Source organism: Perna viridis, chromosome 3 (genome assembly GCF_037379345.1).
Source record: "Perna viridis isolate PV_CMFRI_1.1 ecotype Kerala chromosome 3, ASM3737934v1, whole genome shotgun sequence".
Lineage (NCBI taxonomy): Eukaryota > Metazoa > Mollusca > Bivalvia > Mytilida > Mytilidae > Perna > Perna viridis.
The window spans coordinates 34,671,276-34,693,773 of NC_142447.1; the positions used below are offsets into that span (position 1 = coordinate 34,671,276).

The 22,498-nt window shown below is 31.1% G+C and overlaps 1 long non-coding RNA gene across 1 annotated transcript; it reads left to right on the forward strand.

The window, feature by feature from the left end:
- Positions 1-3,099: 3,099 nt before the first annotated feature.
- Positions 3,100-4,967, forward strand: LOC148622002 (uncharacterized). The gene is made up of 3 exons (XR_015920863.1): positions 3,100-3,444; positions 3,877-3,939; positions 4,901-4,967. It is a non-coding gene; the product is annotated as an uncharacterized LOC148622002 (long non-coding RNA).
- The last annotated feature ends 17,531 nt before the right edge of the window (positions 4,968-22,498 follow it).

The window sequence follows — 22,498 nt, forward strand, 5'->3', positions numbered from 1 at the left end:
TCTTCTCTATCATCTCCTTAGTTCTCACTTTTAATTGTATTGTATATATTACCATACTTTATTTTAAACATTACACATGTAATTCGTAAATGAACATGTTATGTACAGTATGAAAAATAATATATGTAAATAACTGATAGTTGAGAAATTCTTCTATGGAAGGAAGTATAAGTAAAATAACGTCCAATTAGATATTTCATTAAGGCACAATATTTCTCATGTGAAAATTGTGAAAATGTCATGCACTGATTGTTCAAGTAGTAGCTTTATTAATTCATGCAAGTTTTACATGTATTTTTTTAGTCCTCATCCAGTTGTCATTAGGGGCAATACACATTACATTTGGTTAAGTGTAAGGGATCACTACTGGCATCATATATCACTATAATACACATGTCAGTGATGCAGTAGTATGAAACTGCTGAGACTTGTTACACTTAGTTGCTGCTAAACTGTACTATTGATAAGTTTATCTAATCTTAACATTAACAAATAAAAAAAACAACATAAAAATTACAATGATACATCCTTAAGGTTTATGTTATGCGACTGTCCATAATGCGGGATAGGCATCTCATGGAATTTTCTGTATATTATTTATTCATACATCAAGAAAAAAAAATATTGACAAGATTGAAGCTAAATTTTAATTAAACTAATTATTATAATAATAATATTTCTATACAATAAAGACAAATGATCTCATTATATACATTTAGGTGATGTTTGGTATGTCTGTGCCATAGTTGAGAATTGTTTGTTTTTGGAAAAATGAATAAGTTCACATTATATAAATATAAGACAAGGAATATTTTCATTAGATTGATATCATGTTACAGAATCATTCCTTCACTGAACTTTTTATAGGTGCAATGAATTGTACTGTGTAATTCCTGTTATAATGATTTAATACCTCATAAAATATATGCAAGTTATAATCATGTTACTGGAACATTTCTGTTTTATTTGAAGTTACCATTTATTTGTGATGACTTATAGTCCTTATAGAAGTAAAACTTGTGTAAAACTGAAAGGAAATATTGTCCAATCAATAAAGCATAGAAATCTAAACTTGTTTTTAATTAGAATGTATTATTTTTGTATAAAAAAAAAATAATAAAATTGATACTAAGTTTACACACTCATATAATGTGTTCCATGCAGGTTTTGATAAGAGCAGGGTAATGCAGGTCAAAAGAGGGCAATCTTGCACTTTTTTGAAGGCATATCATGCAGGCACTAACATCTGTTTATGACAGAAAAGAGCAATGGCTTGTATATAACTCAATTAAAAGGACAGGGCAGTAACCTGTGTGTCTATAGGGAACACTTATATATTTTGGGTGTCCAAAAAAAAACATGAAAATTGGTACCCCATGATCATAATACTTTCACAGTAATTTCTTCTTGAAATTACCTTAATTTTTGACTTCTTTAAATTTTTGTTGGATACTAATAACAATAAATATAATTTCTTGCTAACTATGTGCACCAACTGTTCATTGTAACAATCTCACATGAAACATACACTTGAAACTATTTTATAAAATTAAATCTTTAGTAGTATACACAGATCAGCACTTCAGAAAACAACAGCAATTCCATTTCATCGTGTAACAATATAAACACGTACCTGGTATATTCCTGCTACTATTGTTAGATCACAAAAGACAGAAAACATGATTGACATCATGTGATTGGGATTTAGCTGTTTGTTATAATAAAAAAGTAACAATATCAGGTTGAATTTCACAACTCACCCTCCTGTCTGGCTTTACACTTTATCATTAAAATCTTAAATAGCTCTAGAACACTTTATATGCATACAGTACTATTTTTTAAAGGTTTTTATCTTTGATCAGTTTTAATTGCATGTATAAAGTGCTGCATTCATTGTTGGATGCAAACTAAACATATATGTAAATGTGTAACATTAGTCTTGATCCATTCAAGTAAGATTAATGTACAGGTAGGCTTGTTCATTTTGATAGTTAGATCATTTGAATTTTATTCTTAGTGTACCTCATTTTGTTATATTTTCTGAGAGTTCTTAATGATGCTACACAAGTTATGTTAAACTTTTCAGTATTGACAGAAATCTGGAAGTGTATCCTAGATCAGGTGCATTTGTATGCCATAATTTAGTTTTGTTTTAAATCTCTTCTACTGCAGGTGTTTAACTCATTAATTAAATATGAGATTGATTTGGATTCAAGTTAATGTAGGTGGTGATAAAATAATCACTTCTATCAAACATTTTCTATAATAGATTAGAGTTATCTCCCATTACATATTAGTAAATTTTGACTGTATTCCTAGTTTTCACATGAAAAAAAGTATAATTTAGCTGCATCTAAATTGAAATCAAATTACTTTAAGGTGATAAATGAATTATCTGCCTGTTTATCAATTGTTATTCTAATTTTAATTAATTTTAGTTTTTTGGGGGTGTTTTAGCTACCATGTAATAGATTGCAGATGGAAGGTTTGGTTACTGGCTTTAGTACAGGAATTTTTAAATGCACTACAGCTAGGGTTTATTAACTTGAATAACATTTGTTTGAATGAAATCAGCTTTTGATAGTTATTAGGTACAAAGGAATTTACTCCGGTCCTGTGTATTAGCTCGTGCTAAGTCAAAGTAGTGACCTTCTTCTACAGAACAAACAGCACTATTGGTTAACTTCATTACTAATTTTACACTTCATTCATATCTTATTTTAGATGACAATAGTATTCTCTATATGAAGCACCAAAATATCTTCTTATATACGTAATTACTTTGCAGGGGCCATTGAAGTAAATTCTGAATTAAGTTGTACGAAGCAAAAACTAAAAACAAAAATGTGTATCCATTGATAATGTAGATGAATTATGTTTATTTATATCAATATATAGTTGGTGTATAATATCTCCTACTTAGAATCAATGTGTTAACTCTATTTACATTTGCTTTTGAGTTAGAAAGAATGTGAGATCTTAGCATATGCATATATTGTGATCAAAATTAGTATCATTTCAAGTATTTATTTCTTATTGATTTGATTTTGACGATAAAATTCTGTCATTGTAATTCAATCTTGCTCTTATGGTATTTAAATGTAACAAAAGTAAGTGATTAAGCAAATATTGAATTGAAGAGTTTTAATTTCATTTAATTGGAATGTGAAAAGCACCGATCAAATATCAAATTTGTGATCAAAATTTAATATTATTTATGAAATTTATCTGCAATAGCAAAGGAGCTGATTGTGTCATGAATGATATGGAGATATGGACCAATTTTGCAAGAATATTTGTGAAAATGCAATTCACATCATTTTATTGTGATGATTATATTTCCATTATTTAATTAAAGTTTCTTTAATATCTAATACAATAATTGGTATTTTTTGATTTTTTTTACTTAGAACATAAAAGATATTACATTGGTGTCAGCACAAGGTATGACTGTCAAAATTATTATTTGGTCATTATAAGATATGTTCAAGGCTCCTTTGGCCTGTCTAACAGACAAAAATATAAGATTAGAGGTAAACATGTTTTACATGGTTAATATATTTTGCAGTTCTTGTTTGAAATCAATTATAATAATCTGCCAAAACATATTTAGCCCATGCCCATGTATTTATCTGTACAATTCTGATTTTCCATAACATTGAAGCTTTCTTTCTATGATTGTGATGTCCCATTTTGAAAATTGGTACAAATATTAGTCATGTGAATATATTGACAGAATAGTCGTTTTGATATTAAATGTACACATTTTCTTTTAATTAAAGGGTTGCTTAAGACCAGGGACATTAACAACAAATTTGTGTTGATCTTTTTAGCTTGAAAGTGTTGTAAAATCTTAAGATTGTTCTTTACATATAGGTTCTACAAGATCAGCTTGAGAGATGAAATGCAATTCTGAAGACAAGTTTTTTGTCATCAAAGGTTTGTTGCATGTTTTGGAATTTGTAAAAAGTCTTTTTAATGAGAAAATACAGTTAAGAAATATATAAACAAACTTATTCTTGCTCCTCAATAAAAAGTTTGACTTTTACTTGTACTTTATAGTTAAGGTTTTATGTATTACCTATTCTCTTAAGTATATCCTTAGGTCTAGTAAATCAGGTATATAAAGTCACTGTGGAATATCACTGGAGGATTTTCTCCCTATTTCATACTTGATCAATCAAAGGGATTATATTACTCTTGAAATTTAAACCTGTACTTAAAATTTTACAAAAATCCAACTTAACCATGCTGTTCTTATTACATTCAATTCTGTTTGGCTTATCGTTATACCCTTAAATGTATAGAAACAACACTTCACTGTTGTTTCACCTGATTACCTATAGCTGTTTGCTTTCTAATCCACTTTCCTTAAAGATTAAATGCTCAACACCAGTATAGGATTAAAGGTACTTATCTCCACTCTTTAGTGCTACTATAACCAGGATTGTCTATCAGTGATCAAGATATTATCTAACTTAAACAGTTTTAATGTAACTATATGATATATTGTAGTGTGTTGTTCACACCTTTGGTTCATTCTACTAATGATCTTATAAAATGGCATGTCCATAGACCTTTAATAGCAAATTCCTCAACTACCTTCTCCTGTAATTGGCAAGTCCATTTGTTTTGAAATGTTTCTGTAGATTTCAGGATCTCCATTTATTGGCTGGTCCATTTGTTTTGAAATGTAATATTTTTTTCTTGCTATCTGTGCAATATTTTTATGTTTGGTACCTTCTACATTATAAATGAATTACACAACGGATATCATTTTTTAAGTGGAACTTTCTGAATCTTTGTTGTCACTAATTGTTTAAAGCCGTATAGCACACTAATAACAACTTTTTATAATGTCATAAACTTGAAATGAACTGGAGCTCTCTTTATTTTATAGGGTCTTACTTCAGTATGACAATTTCCATTGAGGAGAATGTTGGTTTATCCTTACACATACTGAGAGGTAATTTGCCTACCAGTTCATAATGAAAAAAATAATGTATTGAATTGAAAATTAGTATTTTTCACATGGATCTACCTAATGTTTGTGGTGTTTTAACAAACAGATCAATCTATTATTTGTATGTTAGGTAAAGTGATCAGCACTCTCTAAATGATGACTAAAGTTGTAATGACCATAATGTCCACTTACTAAATTTAAGTGGACAATCATACCTCGTCTCAACAGTACTTCTGATCATAAGTCACACTGATATACCTTTTAAGTATTTCTCAAGGTTATACTGCTTTATCAAGGTTTTAATTACTTAGAATCATGCCGAAAGCATTTTTAATGGGATTAGTTTTAACTTGGTCAGACTAACCTTGTTTTGATATACTTACATTGTTGAAGTACTCAGCTGAAATAATATGAATGTTTGGAAGACTTGAGACTGCAATAACGACTGGATGAAATACTAAAGGTCAAAGATTAAAAATATTATCTTAGAAAGGAAAAAGTTTCTATAAGGTAAAAGTTATGGTGTCCAAGATGACAAGCTACTTAACATACTTGCTGTTTTAGGCCCTTTTGGAAATCATAGTTAAACCATTTGATATCAGGAAATTGAAAAAAGATCAAAGATCATTTTGACAAAATCAGGTAGATTGTATGAACAACAAATGAAACTGAGTCATACTTCCATTTCATATCAGACAAATGAAACTGAGTCATACTGCCATTTCATATCAAACAACTGAAACTGAATCATACTGCCACTTCATATCAGACAACTGAAACTGAGTCATACTGCCATTTCATAATTGACAAATGAAACTGAGTCATACTGCCATTTCATAACAGACAAATGAAACTGAGTCATACTGCCATTTCATATCAAACAACTGAAACTGGGCCATACTGCCATTTCATATCAAACAACTGAAACTGAGTCATACTGCCATTTCATATCAAGCAACTGAAACTGTGCCATACTGCCATTTCATATCAAACAACTGAAACTGAGCTATACTGCCATTTCGTATAAAACAACTTGAGACCGAGTGATACTGGCAGTTTATATCAAACAACTGAAAAAAAATATTATTGTATCTTATTGCTTCCAATAAAAATAAAATTAATGTTCCTTGAGAATATATGGAATAAAGTCATGAGGGATTCAGTCTACTCTTAGTTTATTGATTAAAATATTTAAGTTAGGTAACAGTTGTAATTCTCTTGTTATATCAGAACTTGTGAAGATGTCTATCTCCAGAATAATAACATGCTACAAATACTCTTCATTATGATAACTGCTGCGCTGTCCACAATTTATGAGACAGTCAACAGTTTTCTCCTGTTGATGAAATTAACAATTTTTCCCTCCAAATGATTACTGCTGGATAAATATGTAAATATCAGCTTTAAACTGGCATTACAATGTACCTTCGGGATTAGGTTATTTGATACAACTTTATCAAAGCAAGATCTTAATGTAGATCTTACTTGATTTATATCTTTTGATGATACCTATTTAATATAGAGTTGGATGCCAAGACCTCACAATAAAATGCAAAAACTTTATAAAATATCTCTTACTAGGAAACAGAATTGGTGAGGAATTATTGTTAATCTTTTGAAACTGAATATTTTGACTGCCATAGTTTGAATTGATTTTTGACCTTTAAAGAGCTATTTCATTGCAAATAATCTGATGTGGTGGCTACCAGTATCAGCTTTTATAGGTTTTAAGTTTGCTGTTTTTGTGTATTAATTTTAATTTATCTGCCTTTTTGCACATTTTATGCCCATAAAACAATTATGTCTGAGTTGATTGCATCTTAATTATGTAATTGTAATTCCATGTTTAATGTGTGTTAGATTCTGTTAAAGATTTACCTTACCATGGCCATAACTCCTGATGACATTTTAACATGCAACAAACACATAAATAACAATTACCAATACAATCAAATACATGTAAATAATTGTCAAAATACCTTTCGTCTTAGAATCAAGGAGGTGAGACAATATTAATGGTAGTTATACATACTGAGATGGTAGTGGCATTCTATATGGATAACTGGGATATTTCATGATACCCTTTAAAAATTGTGTGTCTGTCTGTCTTCTGACAGTTTCCAGATGATATTTTAGGAACTGATGAGTGATTTATTTTGAAACTTTGCACAGTTGTGAAGTTTAAGTCTTTGTAAGAATCAGGTAAAATGGCAAAAATTCAGAAACATGCATGTCAAAACCCCTCCAAACTGTCAATATAATATCATGGATGTTTTCTCTATTTGAAATGACCATTATTTGATCTCTGTATCACTGGATTTGGTCAGAAATTTTTCAACAGAATGTAAGAAATATAGGTTTTTGACAGTTTTCTGCCCTTGAAACGTTCATTTTCAGGGCATTTCAATAAAATTGAAACTCAATTTACCATAATGGACAAATGGTATGAAAATCTTGGTCTTTTTTCTGTGATTCTGATGGTGCAAAAAGTCAAATTGAACTTTCAAAATGGTGGGCTTTTTCATACTTTGTTTGATCCACTGCCTGATTCTTATAGAGACTGACACTGTAGTATCATAGAATTCAGGTTAAGTTCAAAAATCCAAACTGTAGTTTTCTAGTTTGGTCGTCTCCCTTTTTTCACTATTACATGGCGGGGTATCATTAAATGTTCCGTTAATCCCCAATTTTTATTGCTGAATTTCAATTTGAAATATTTGAATTTATTGTTTCTCATTATCGTTATAAAAAATGAGTTTGATGGCTGTTTATTTTCATTACTTTGAATATAACTGGGTGAATCAGATTTAAATTTTAGAGCTGAACATAATTTTATACTTTTCATAAATCTAGTATATGTAAAAATAAATATATAGAAAAAAACAATTTATTCAGTTTTACCAATGAAGTAAATCTCCATATTTTACATGAAATTAACATTTTTTTTTTTTCATTGCTCTTTGATTTTATCTTCAGTGGTGAAGATGTTATTGCCATAAATAATGATTTCAATTAAAAATTAGATCTTTGTTTTGAACATTATTGAGACAATGAGAAAACAGGACGGTCAATTGGTAGTCATCGGGCTAGTGGCTAAAGGCAAGCACTGTTACATCATTGTGTTCTTCATCACTTTTGAGAATATTTTTGTAATTAATTCATTCTGTGATTACTTCTGTATTATTATCTGGCAAGACTAAGAAGTAAACAATCTATTATCTCTCCATTTTTCTCCAGATTCTTGAAAATTTGATATTTTCTGCTTCATGATAGTGATTCACAGTTTTGTCAATTGAACTTACCGGTATGTATATCATTTTTAGTATTAGAAAAATAATTTGGCTGTCTACTAACATTGATGTGTTAATTAGTGACAACTAATGAAAAGTTATGAGAATTCTTGTGTTATGAGGAAAGGTCTAATGATTTTGTTATGAAAAAACTGAATTTTAACTTTAATACAAAACTCACTTTAAGTTAACAAATAGCCGTGTAGACTTTCTCTTATACAAATAATAAAAATTGAGGTAATTTTTGTGGTGAGCAGAACAAATCTTTTTTTTTGCACTGGAATCATGACGAAGCAGTACCAATACACATACCAACTATTTAAAATCATTTTATTTATTAAATGCAATGCAATACTTTTAATTGTCCCCTATCAGATATATTTCACTCAATGCCCTGCCTATACAAAAAGACAATCACAATAGAAAATATTTCATTTACAGTTTCTTTATGTCCCTCGTGTGAAAATCAATACATTGATAACTGCACAATGAAATGCAAGTTACATAGTTTTTGATTTGAGCATTGTGTTTTTGGACCCCCTATAAACAATCCAACTCGGCAGGAGATATACTATACCAGCTCTATGTCTCTACCCCGACACCTCCTGAGTCGATATATTGGGTTTACACACCTGTCAAAACTTTCACCTAAAGACAAAAAAAACCTATTCAGGGGTGGATAACTCTATTTTGATCAGTTACATTAATTGCTGTTTTGTTAGTATTGGGTAAATAGACAAATTGACTAGTAGAACACTGATTAGAGAGTATCTGTATACAGAGAGGCTCTTTTGGATAGATATATTGTTGTAGGCCTTTAATTATTGCACAATATAATGACTTGCATATCTAACATTACCTTTGTATAAGCTGTATTAGGTACATGTAGTGATAACTTTACAATAAATTGCTTGTTTTATACTACCTAATTTTTTCACCACAAATATTTGACAGGAATAGTGCTATGTAATCCTTGTTTATTCAGTGATAACCATTATTTGGAGCTTTTTTTTGGACGTTTGATGCTAAGTTCATGCTGATTGTTTTTTTTTCTCATTTTTTTGTGCATAAGTTGTAAATCTAATACAACTGCAAAATTTTTTTTTTTTATTTATTTATTATGGTGAAGAATCATATGATTGAATACCCAAGACATAATATATAATATTTTTATCATTCCTTTCATAGGGTTATTTTCTGTAATAACACACTGGAAAATAAAATTCTTGATATAAAATGAACAGAGTAATACATGAATTTATGGTTGTTGTCCAAATTTTATTCTTTACTCTTCACTTTTGTTTTATTTACAGCAACAGATTTGTACAGTGAAAAATGTTGCTGGCCACAATCCCAGGTCAAGATTTTACTGTTGTGATTCTTCAAGTGTATCAGGTATGTCAGTTATCTCCCCATTTAAAAGAGGAATGAATAGTCTTAATATATATATTCATTTAAATAATTCAAGTGCTTAATTACTTTTGAAGGTACTGTTTGTCTGATTTTTTAAAGAATTATGTTGACTTCTTTGAAAGCTAGTTTCTTCCTGAAATTTTAGCTTGAAATCATGACTACTGTTATACTAAACATGAAAACCCTACTCATATCTACCCTCATACCTGGCACCATATAAGTAGATAGCAATCAGGACAGGTGTAACATGACCTTGTCAATTTGTCATGCCGTAATTGTCAATTTAATTTTTACTTTAAATTTTTTAATTCAATTAAGTGTTAATTGCATTTATACCCAATTTTGAGTGAATTGTCATATGGTAATTTCTACATACCCACTTAGTCTTACCATGACAAGTTAATAATGTTAGGGCTGCCAAGCATGGAAGGTCTGGTTACATGTGGGGGTAATATCATCTTGTTAATAAGTATTACAACTTGAAGAAAACATTCAGTTGGAGCTGGTGAAGCACTGTCTTTATTCTGTGGTAGCCAAATGGGTTACATCAACTTCCCAGAAAATGATGCAATAAAACTTGAATGAACTTCAGTTTACCAAGTCCTAAGGACCAAGTTTTATATTATACCTATGGATAGCACTGTAATTGATACCAATTTACTTTGAAATCTATGAATAGTCCTACAGATAGTACTGTTATTACCCGGACAAATTTGTTGGCTTTGAACTAGGTTAGCATTACTGTAGTTTTTTTCTAGACAAAACAGTTATAATACAAAAATCATTTTGAGGGTTGATAAATTCCAATATCAACCCAGTTCACAGTCAGTTTAAGTGTTTTCCTATATGCTTATGCCACAGAAAAAAATATTCATCAAACAGAATAATTTCAACATTTTTATTGATATACTAAATTTTACTTGATAACCTGTGTAACATAAGGTGGTCAATTTGATTAGCCAACAAGTGTAATTACTTGCCTATTCTATATTTAAGAATTGACTGTTTCATTTTTTATGTTTCATCAGCCTGTATAACTGTTGACCATAGCACATTTTATATGCAGCTCTCTAGCACTTCATGTCCAAAAATTATTACTGACCGGTTAACGCTTTTACACAACGATGAAACATCAAAAGTGAATTATCAAATTCTTACATTTCACATTTTTATCATATCGTATTTCTGTTTTATTTTTAAATGTACATAGAAAATGGGCAATACACAGTGATCAATTAAAGTAGTCCACTTGTTTGGGAGGGTAGCCTATATAATGTTTCATTGACTTATGAAACATCATATAAAAGGGTGTTCCGTATTGAAGTTCTACTGATGTATAAAAGTACCTTCCTGCTGTCCCTCATGTGTTTTACTGGAACAGTCCTAAAACTTTTTTTCCATTGAGGTAAGTGTATTTTAATGATATTAATGCTCAGTAAATGTAATTATTAAATAGGTTTCCCTAATTTGATAAATGTGAATGAAAAAAAAAACAAGCATGGCCACCATCTATACCAGTATCTATATCATTGTCACTTATAAATCTGTAAAAGAGTGCTTTATCTCATGGTCATTTACTATCGTTAATTGGACAATGAAACCAATTCACTGAAAATTTGAGGTTATTATTCTTGCCGGCTGATTAACTTACTGGCTTGCAATATGAATGATTTGCTGGTATCAAAACTATGACAATAGGATCATGATCAGCCAAACAGAAAGGTGCTAAATGGTCAGAGGTTGTCTTTTTAGACAAAATTAATTTAGTTAATCAAGCATAAGTAAGAAAGAATTAAAATTGTTTGATACAAGACAAGTTATGAAGATTTGCATCAAAGGATCCCTAGGCAGAGATTTCTGGACAAAGGTGTAGGTAGGGAGTTTGACATGTTTTTCTTCACTCACTGGTTATGATTGTCACAGTTTATGGTCTGTTATTGAATGTTTGAACTCCATGAATTGATCTTGTTGGCTTTAGTCATGAAAGTTGTCGCCAAAGGTGTCTGACTATTGTTAAATGGGAGTGAAATCACTGCAGGACATTTGTCAACTCTTGATTTTCATCTTTGATTTTTATAAAAACATTTAATTTTATGGGACAAGCAGGTTGATGTGGTTGGGGTATGTACTGATATTTTTGTTCATAATAGGCAATGAAAATTAAAATAACTTTAATCAAGAGACAATCAAAGATTTTGTGGAAAGAGATAATGTATTATGATATTAAAGATGAAAGAGAAGTGAAGACATGACAATATGTATTAAATTATAAAATTTCAGCTTGTTTCTAAAGACAGTTTTAGTTATTAAGGATTGGTAGTTTAACACGTTGAAAGCAAATATTTTGTAAATTGGAGTAAAAACTCAAAATACATTGTAGGTTGAAGTAGGTCAATTTAGAAACATGTTTTTTTTATACAATTTACTTCACATCAACTGTCTTAATGTAAGAATTATAAATAACAAAGAAAACTGGAAGCATATTTTTATTTATGGTGATATTATTTGAGCCTATTTGATATGCATAAGAAAGGATATGGTGATATGATTTTGATACAGAGCTGCACTTTCATGGGTAAAATATTTTATCTCCTGTAATAAATATAAGGACAAAAGCCCATTGATAGTATCTATCTGTTAATCCATACAGTCTCAGTCCTGATGACAAAAATGTGAAATTTTATGGGTTGGAAAGATCAGCTTATGTCATATGCACATCAATCAATATACCCTGGGTAAATATCTATGTCAGAATTCCTGGTGAGGCGATTCCTATTACTGTCTGGTGCATGCTGATCTAGATGTATAGGTATGACATCGGAGATGGTGAACAGTTTTCTAGATATAAGGGGTGGTAGATAGTTCTGGGGGTACCTGTGGTGTGATGGGAACAGTTTATCAATTTCAAGGTTGTGATTAATGATGATAGGTGACAGGATTGAGAGGGATATTTGTTTTTTGAAATTTGATAACGATTGAACTTTACTTTTCTATATCATGTACAACATTTATTCTGTTTTAGTGAATTTCAATATATGAGGTGAGTTGTACAAAACAAAGAAAACTGCCATTAATATTTAAATGCACTAACCAAGCAGCAGAGCAGAAACCAGGCTTATTGCTACATTTACTCCAGGAATAAAATCCACAATAGAATTGATTATAATAGCATGTATCCCAAGACATTAAATAAAACCAAAAATTGTATCATTTATCTTGTTCATTGAGAGGTTAACCACAGAATGACAATCATTGATTAACTTTTACATAAGTTCTCACCTACCACATGGCACCTGAACACTTATCAGTCATCTGATTAGATTTACAATTAAAGTTTTTTAATTTTTTCTTTCATCATCTCCAAATGCATTCTCCTGTGAAGATGATATCTTCCAAGTACAGAATATTATCAAACACTTGCTATATATTGATGTTCCTCAGGTATCTTGTGTTTTGATGTTGACTGTCTGATATTTTTCTTGAGTTCTTCTACTGTACCTCAATATTCAGATAGTCCTGTATCAAATTATTGTATGCACAAATTATTGTGACTTTGTCATTTTAGTGGAAAAATGTGATAAGATTTTATTGTAATTCTAAGAAAAATACAGCATCCTTAATGTTCAGAATTCCTTAATGTGAGTTCTTATTATTGCAATTTGAAATTGGGCACGTTTTTCACAGTACAAAAACGTAACAATAATGCCTAAATTTTCAAGAAAAATTTGACATGACATTGAGGGTGATGATTTCAGTCTGAGTATCTATTGGTTTCATGAGCTAGCAGATAGAGCTAGTTAATAGAGGTTAGAATCAATCAAATGATTGGTCATTTTCTTGACAGTGTATGAAATGTATTGACAAATCAATCTTTCATTTCATCCTTTGTAAATACTTGTATTGACAAGATCTTACAAATATGATATCAGGGAGTTTTTTTTATAATCCTGATGTGAGACATACTGCCTCATGTTACAATGCTATTCAGATCCACCGACTATAGTAAGTTAAATTAATTTCCAGAGGTTAATCCCAAATATTGTAATTTCAACTTTTGCTGATAAAATGTAGATTCTGAGGACTTTCAACTAAGAAAAGAAATGAACATAATGCACATTAATAAATATATATCACTTGTTTCTAGATATTTAGTTATGTGTTTATCATAGCTTGTCTGTCTGTCTGTCTGTCTGATGTAAAATCCTTAAGTCTTATAAACCAATATTATTATACTCCAACTCTCATTGAAGCATATATCACACATGTTTAAGCTTTTAGAATAAACAGTGTTGTGTATTGTTCTTTATACAGTATTTTGACTTTGTGAGTAGTTAATTATCTCTAAAATTACTTACTTTCTTCTAAAACATAATTACAGTCTCATTACAGTGAAACAAAAGCCAAAATATTTTATATGTATATGAGGTGAATGTATTAAGATTTGGCAAAGATTTGGTTTTCATTTGCAGTTGTAAGACTGAAGAGTGAAAGGATGTATAATTAACAGGTCATACTGGAGACAAAAGATGAATGTCTTCAACAGTTGAAGAAGAAAAAATCTTGGGTGTTAAATGCCTTCATACTTTGATTCTTTTGTGTCTACAGTTATTTATATATTTTCATTTCTGAAGGAGGGGATGTACTGTTATAGCCTTGTCAGTCAGTCTGTCTGTCATTGTAGTAACAGTTTTCTCTGGACCTACTTGTCACACCCACATAAGATAATTTGGCACAAGCTATTTGAATACTTGCTTTATATTTTGACCATGTACTAGAGTTAAGAGTAATCAAGGGAACCAAGGATATAGCGGTAATCAAAAGAATGTAATCCAGGGACCAAACCAGACATGGAAAACAGACATACACAACAAAGAACATAAAGTAACTAAAGTCATACAAACAAAGTAAAAAAAGCAAATGAGCAACTCGGACTCCACTAAAAACTGGGAGCATGGACCAGATGCACCGGTAGGATAAGCATCCTCTGCTTTTCTAGAAACATCCGCCGAGTTGCTCTTAAAAAGTCAAGTCTGGGGTAGACAGAGGAGGCAGATGTATCACTAGTATAGATGTTGGCCCGCAGATTTCTTGCTTTTCCTGTTTTATATTTTTTAGTATGTACTATTATAGTAATCTTTGGAATTTACACTATTTTACAGAGAATTGGTCTGATTTGTCATATTTTATTTTTAAATCTTAGTATCAAGGTAGATTAAATATTTGTATAAAAAAATGAGATATCAGAGTTTCGAATTGTAAGATAACCTCCCTCTAAAAAGTTCTCTGGTCAAGGTCACCTTCAGTTTATGCTATCAACTTAAAAAAAAGCATTAAAAAATCTAGGACTAAGATATAAAAATAGATCCTGTAGAGGGAAATAACAAATTAAATGGAAATGAAATTTACCACAGATGATACAAAGAGGCTTCAATTAAATTTCCCAATGAGTTTTAAATTGTTTATGTCTCCCAAGAATGCATCAATACAGTCAGCTTATTATAAGGTAGTAAAGTTGTTTCTGTTATTTGTCTCAGGTCTGTAATGTCATATTTATTGGCTTGGTCAATTGACCAGTTCAAATGATTCTTCTATCAAATCCACATAAAACAAGACATCAAACTCCAAACCAATTTTCATGTTTACTTGAATGGCCATTACCAATAGGTTTCAAAGAGAAGAATAAATTGTGTCTAGTTGTTTGTACAAGTCTCATATTCAGTGGACTGGAATATTTTCCTGGGAACTTAATTTAGACAATTATCCAAAATTGATGGAAAGTTCATTCCATTATTCTGCTCTGGTAAGTTACTATCTTAGTTTCATTGCGATGCTACATATAAATATCTAATGAAGAACCCATGTTCATGACAAGGCAGGCCACACCTTTATTTCTGTTTAAATTTCCTGGCACATTTTTTGAGCGTGTTTTATTCTCTGTCTGTCTGTCAGTCTGTCTGTCTCTCTGTCTATTGTACCATGCATCCTTTAGTTGGTTATGTCTCTGGTTAAGATAAATGTTGAAGCTTTAACCCATAAATGAAATATCATAACAATTTGTACGCCATATGAAATTTTAAAAAAATGTAGGGTTGTGTTATTACATATTTGGTTGTGAAGGATTATAGGTCTGGTAAAACTATATTATTGGAAGTAAAGTTTGTACGTGTCATATTCATCAATTTTTGTATTACTCGGTAGATATATCTGAAACAAAATACACATTATGTTAGAAGTCTAAAACTGTGCTAATATAGTTCAATAAAAAATAGCTTTAGTTATTATTTTAGGTCATAATGCCCATTTTTTGTAACTTAAAAACTTTTCATTGGTTTCTGTTATAAATGTTATTTTGCCATTTATCCAGTTGAAATAGATGTATTTACACTTGTGGATGCCATGGGCGAAAATAAAATATATTCCGGTTGTTTTTGTACTGAATTCTCCTTCAACTCTAAGATCAATGACGTCACAATTAAAAATCACATTGTTTCATTGATGTCAAAAGGTTATTTGGAGACAAATCACACTTTCTCACAAGTCCGAAGCTCACCTTTCTCACAAGTCCGAAGCTCACCTTTTTCACAAGTCCGAAGCGCACCTTTCTCACAAGTCTGAAGCTCACCTTTCTCACAAGTCTGAAGCTCACCTTTCTCACAAGTTCGAGCTCACCTTTCTCACAAACCAAAGCTCACCTTTTTCACAAGTCCAAAGCGCACCTTTCTCACAAGTCTGAAGCTCACCTTTCTCACAAGTCTGAAGCTCACCTTTCTCACAAGTCCGAAGCTCACCTTTCTCACAAGTCAGAAGCTCACCTTTCTCACCAGTCTGAAGCTCACCTTTCTCACAAGTCTAAAGCTCACCATTTTGAATCAAATGATCGTTATATCTTAAAGTGAAACAGAGTTGAAAAGCTTTTCTTGTAACATACAACTGAATTGTCAGTTTGCTTTCCTTTGAGTAAATTCAAGTGATATATATGATTTTCTCTGTTTTAAGTAACTTTTCATTAATGTAGCATATTCTAAAACATGGACTGGCCTTAATATTAGCTTGGTCCAAACATTTTTTGCCATGAATTGGTTTCTGCCATTTTTAATGAAACCCCTTTTCACTCATTTCTTGAACAAAGTTAAGTGATTGTTTCTCAATATGACTATAATTTGTCAACATTATTACATTTTATTAGGGAAACAAAATATCATTAGAATTTAAAGTGTCAAAATATATTAGTCATACAATGCCATTTGTGTATGGTGCTGAAAAAGCACAAACTGTAGAAGTGTTAAAACCAGTCAGTTCTCATGCAAATCACTGGTTTGTATTATTGCAAAAATATGGGTCATAAAATTGTTATTTTGACTTGTCTGAACTTAGTGTCACCTGTAGAACCAATTTAAGCAACATCATGTTCTATATTATCAGTAAGTATCACTGTGTTTAGTGGGCACTGCAGTCAGTTAACTTAACTTACAAAAAGTAGTAACAACAGACTTACAAAAAATAGAAAAATGTTCAGGCCAAGCCAGTCTACCAAAACATCCAGGCCAGACAAATTGCTATGGCAAAATTAACTAGGACATACTAGCCTGATGAATCAAGATCATAGTTCAGAGAATGCCTGTTCACATGATTACTGAGAAAAAAATAATAAAATGAAAACATTTAAAATACATTTGTATTGAGGAGTGCATGTCTTAAATGATAGTATGTTTAACTATATTTTTTTCTTCCATTGAAAAGTTGAATTTAGTGAAGTATCTTCTGAAGTTTTAAGTACTTCAAAATTGGTTCATGCAGATTTGAAGATTGTTATTATTAGTTATTTCCCTTGAAACCAATTTATTTTAGAAATACTTTCAACTAAATCGTTATATTTTAAGTGTTATGAGACTTAGGCATACAGAATAACCATTTACCCTTATTTCATATTTCTAAAGATATTGAGCTGTGTGCTGTTATGAATTATACAACAAGAGGAAGTCTGAATTTAAAAAAAATAATTTTCTGACATTGGACTTCAAAATCATAAAAAATTAATGAGCTTTATTTTTTGTTTTTGTTTTCTTTTTCTAAACATGTTCAGCATATTCTTATTCTATAAATGTTTCTTGATGTGTTAACAGATATAATTTATATTTGGCTAAGATTAAGACCATTTATTTATGATCACAGTGTGTCAGATACTAGTACCCTTTCAAGTACTAAAGCGTGGTCCAACGAGCAGACTTGTGAAGTTTGTAATATTGCCTACTGTTCAGGGTTGTCTATTTGTGTTTTTACATATCTACTTCTATGTTTTGACTGGTGATAAAGAAAATGCAGTATTTATTAAAGAGTTAGGAATTTGATCATTTTCCATTTTGGAACTCAGGTTTTGGAATGATGTGAATAACTTTTCTTTGTATGTACCTGTTTTCAAATTAGTTCATTCAGTATTAAAACAGTATTAAGGATTGGATAAAGGACTCATGATAAATCAAGCATAAATATAGCACTTAAATATGTATAGTATATGAATAGTATATTGTAATCCTCCTTGTATTGTGGTGACATTTCCAGTTGGAGGTGATACTAAATCTGACAAAGTAATCATTTAATCATTACATCATTACCATAAGTAGTATACTATAGCCTCTACTTAGATAGATGCTACATTGATGGTCCCTGGGTCTATACTATGGCCTGTACATGATAGATGCTAAACTGATGGTCCCTGGGACTATACTATAGCCTGTACCTAGATAGATACTAAACTGATGGTCTCTGGGTCTATACTATAGCTTGTACCTAGATAGATGCTAAACTGATGGTCCCTGGGTCTATACTATAGCCTGTACCTTGATAGATGCTAAATTGATGGTCCCTGGGACTATACTATGGCCTGTACCTAGATAGATGCTAAACTGATGGTCTCTGGGTCTATATTATTGCTTGTACCTAGATAGATGCTAAACTGATGGTCCCTGGGACTATACTATAGCCTGTACCTTGATAGATGCTAAATTGATGGAATCTGGGACTATACTATAGCCTGTACCTAGATAGATGCTAAACTGATGGTCTCTGGGTCTATACTATAGCCTGTACCTTGATAGATGCTAAACTGATGGTCCCTGGGACTCTACTTTAGCCTGTACCTCCTTGATAGATGATAAACTGATGGTCCCTGGGACTATACTATAGCTTGTACCTAGATAGATGCTAAACTGATGGTCCCTGGGTCTATACTATTGCCTGTACCTAGATAGATGCTGAACTGATTGTCCCTGGGTCTATACTATAGCCTGTACCTCCTTGATAGATGATAAACTGATGGTCCCTGGGACTATACTATAGCCTGTACCTAGATAGATGCTAAACTGATTGCCCCTGGGTCTATACTATAGCCTGTACCTTGATAGATGCTAAACTGATGGTCCCTGGGACTATACTATGGCCTGTACCTAGATAGATGCTAAACTGATGGTCCCTGGGTCTATACTATAGCCTGTACCTTGATAGCTGCTAAACTGATGGTCCCTGGGACTATACTATAGCCTGTGCCTAGATAGATGCTAAACTGATAGTCCCTGGGTCTGTACTATAGCCTGTGCCTAGATAAATGCTGATGGTCTCTGGGTCTATACTATAGCCTGTACCTAGATAGGTGCTAAACTGATTGTCCCTTGGTCAACATAATTTTTTTTCTTGTTGATATATTTATTGTGATACAGTTTTAGTACTGAGATGGCATGTTTGATTCATGATTCCACTTGAGTAAGATGATGAAATTTAGGTGGAAATGGATAAAGGTTTGCCAGTTATGTGTTCACAATATGTAGATTTGTAGGTTCTTGCTCCAGCCCTCAAATTCACAGGTTAGAAACTTTAATATAGAACTAGTGAAATATTTTTTTGCATTGAGTACTTGTATTATCGAGCAAAAGGAGAACACTATTATATCTTCCCTCCTTCAGTTCACCTTCCACATAAAATACTGTGAACTTATTTATTTTTGGCGGTTGCTAATTTTCTCAATTCTGTCGGGTGAACATGTTCCCTGGTATCAATTCTGTCAGGGTGAACATATTCCCTGGTATCAATTTTCAAGATCGCCTGAATATAGCTGAAATATTGCTGCTCGGGCGTTAAACCCCAACAATCAATCAATCAATCAATTTTCAAGACTTTATAAAATGCTAAGGGCTTCCAAAGTGTTTAAAATCAATTTTGCAGGTACTATTTATTGCACTTATCTCTCCATTGCCAAAAAAAGCAAAAAATCAGTACACTGTGAAAATTGATACATTAACAGTTATAGCTTATGACATCCTACAGTTATTGTTATACACGTTTGGCAGGTCTTTGTTAATGGCTTGCATAGGATTTTAGGATGTATGGGTATTCAGTTCAGCATTCTGTTACCACACAGTTTGAAGGGTTAAACTCCTGACAGAGAATAAAAGGCGTTTTTGCACCTTAAATTGCAGATAATACTGTGCATAGAATTATAATCTGTTTATGGCATGAAACCTTCATAGCTATACAATAAGCCAGTTAGTAGAATTTATAAGTGGATTAAGTATGCCATAAGGATGTTAAATTCCATCTTTTATTTAACTATAAGGAAAGTATTTTTGGCATCAAATAAATAAAATATAAACCAATGGGAGGGACAAAAGCACGAAATAGATTTATAAAGTTTTTACACAATATAACTATTCACTACTAAAATATATGAAATTTTGAAGATATTTCAGTCATTACGAAAAAGATAAAACTATTAAGTGCTCTATAAATTGTTATTGTTAAATGTATTTCTCGCAGTTTGATGACTTGGATATCATTACATTGAAAGACCTTTTTAGATCTCAGTATTTGTGAATCATTTTGTTCCTTCAATCACCTACTTAGTTCTGTCACCCAAGCTTACTATGTCTTAATTGATTTTCATTTTCCTTATTTAGATCACAGTGGAGAAATCTTGTTATTTAAATTATAAAATTTAAAATACTTTCATTTATTTATAAAATAGTAACTGTTCAGTTTATTTAATTTGTTCTTTTAATTCCAAATTGTATGTAACAAGGCTAAGCAAAGGGAGGTCACTCTTCTCTTTGATATTGTCGTCCAGATGTGCCTTTTATGACTTAGATATTTTTTTTCTGCATATATTTATTGAAACAAATTGCAGCTGACAAAGAATTGGCAGTAACATTTATTAGGAGTTAATAAACTAATAATTCTCTTCTTGTATGTGTCAGATTACAGCTAAACTTGGCAACAGTATTATACAAGGCAATTGTTTTTCTTTAACAAAAAAGAGCTAACAAATGTTCCTATATAACACCTTGCATACCTGAGAGGTAATTATTGAAGGTATGAATTGGATATGTTCTTTGTTTCAGAGGGAGAACAAATAACCAGATTATAGTACATGCTTGAGAGTTCAATCATGATGGATGGTATCATTACAGAATAACAGGTAAAAATGCTCAACTCATGATAGCCTTCATTTTTCAACATGTCCAATTTCTTGTTAACAATTATTACCTACTGTGACCACCCACACATTTAGAAATATGGACTATTATGATTAATTAACATTTAGTACAGTTAAGGGTCATTTTAGTTGACTTCTGTTTTAATATGAATTATAATTGTTATTAAAAAGGAAGAAGAAAGAAATTTTAAGGTGCCTGGAGCTATTTCTGTAAGTCAATTACTGCAATGATTTTGAACTTTAATGTTCTCGTTTAACAACAAAGGTCTGAGCAGTGCATGTTTTGCAGTGAGGTGATTAAATGCAACTCTCCTGGCTATTCTCAATAGATTTAAAATTTTATTACAATTTCAGTAAAATTTGATTTATCTGATTAAGATCAAAACATATGATATCATGACAAGATTAACACATTCTGCAATGTTTAAGTTAAGAAAAAGAAAATACATTGTATAGATATTTTATGTTTGTGTAATCTTCTGACACCCTTATTACCGACAAGCTTTTAAGATGTATGTAGACAACACACCTGTCTCTTAGCCTACTTACAAGGGAGGCAGGCATTACACAGGGAAAATTCAAAATCTACTAGGATTCCGAACAATTCATACAGATGTACAAACAGATAACGGTACTTTACTGACACTTGAAAGTATTATACATGTACTTGAATTGTTTGTAAATCCTTTAATGCAGGATGAATATGCACTTCACATAACACAATAGAATAATTGACATCACACCTAAAACTTACAAATCATCCATATATTGTGTAGGTGTTCTCTGAATCATTGTAGACTTAATTTGAGCTTGTCTTATGGTTTTCTTTAATTGGTACATAGCTGGGGGTCTGAAAGAGACTAATGAAACAAGATGGAGTTATCAAATTTTCATAGCCAATTAAGGAGAAAAAAACAAATGTCTTGCATCATATGAAGTCATAAAACAAAACTTAAATGCAATTTTAGAAATAAATTTAAGTAAGTATATATGAAACGGTTTTAGGGAAAGCTTGAACAAACTTGTTAAGCTAGAAATTTATTTAAAATGATTGTAATATGAAATAAAACTTCAATATGTTGTAAATATAAGGAGAATGGATAGAGGGATGAAAGATGCATGTATCGTTAAAAAAGTCATGATCGAAATTGAAAAGGAACTGAAATATAAGGAGAGGTTAGTATTGACCCATATTATTAGCCCCCTCTCCAAACTCCAGCCAGTTCTTCCTGTAAAGGAGACGAGAAGACTACAAGTTCTTACCACTTTAGGTGCAGATATAATTGATATTAACAAATATTATTTTCTTTTGATAGTAATAAAAATAATGGTAAAGTTCTGCGTCTCGAC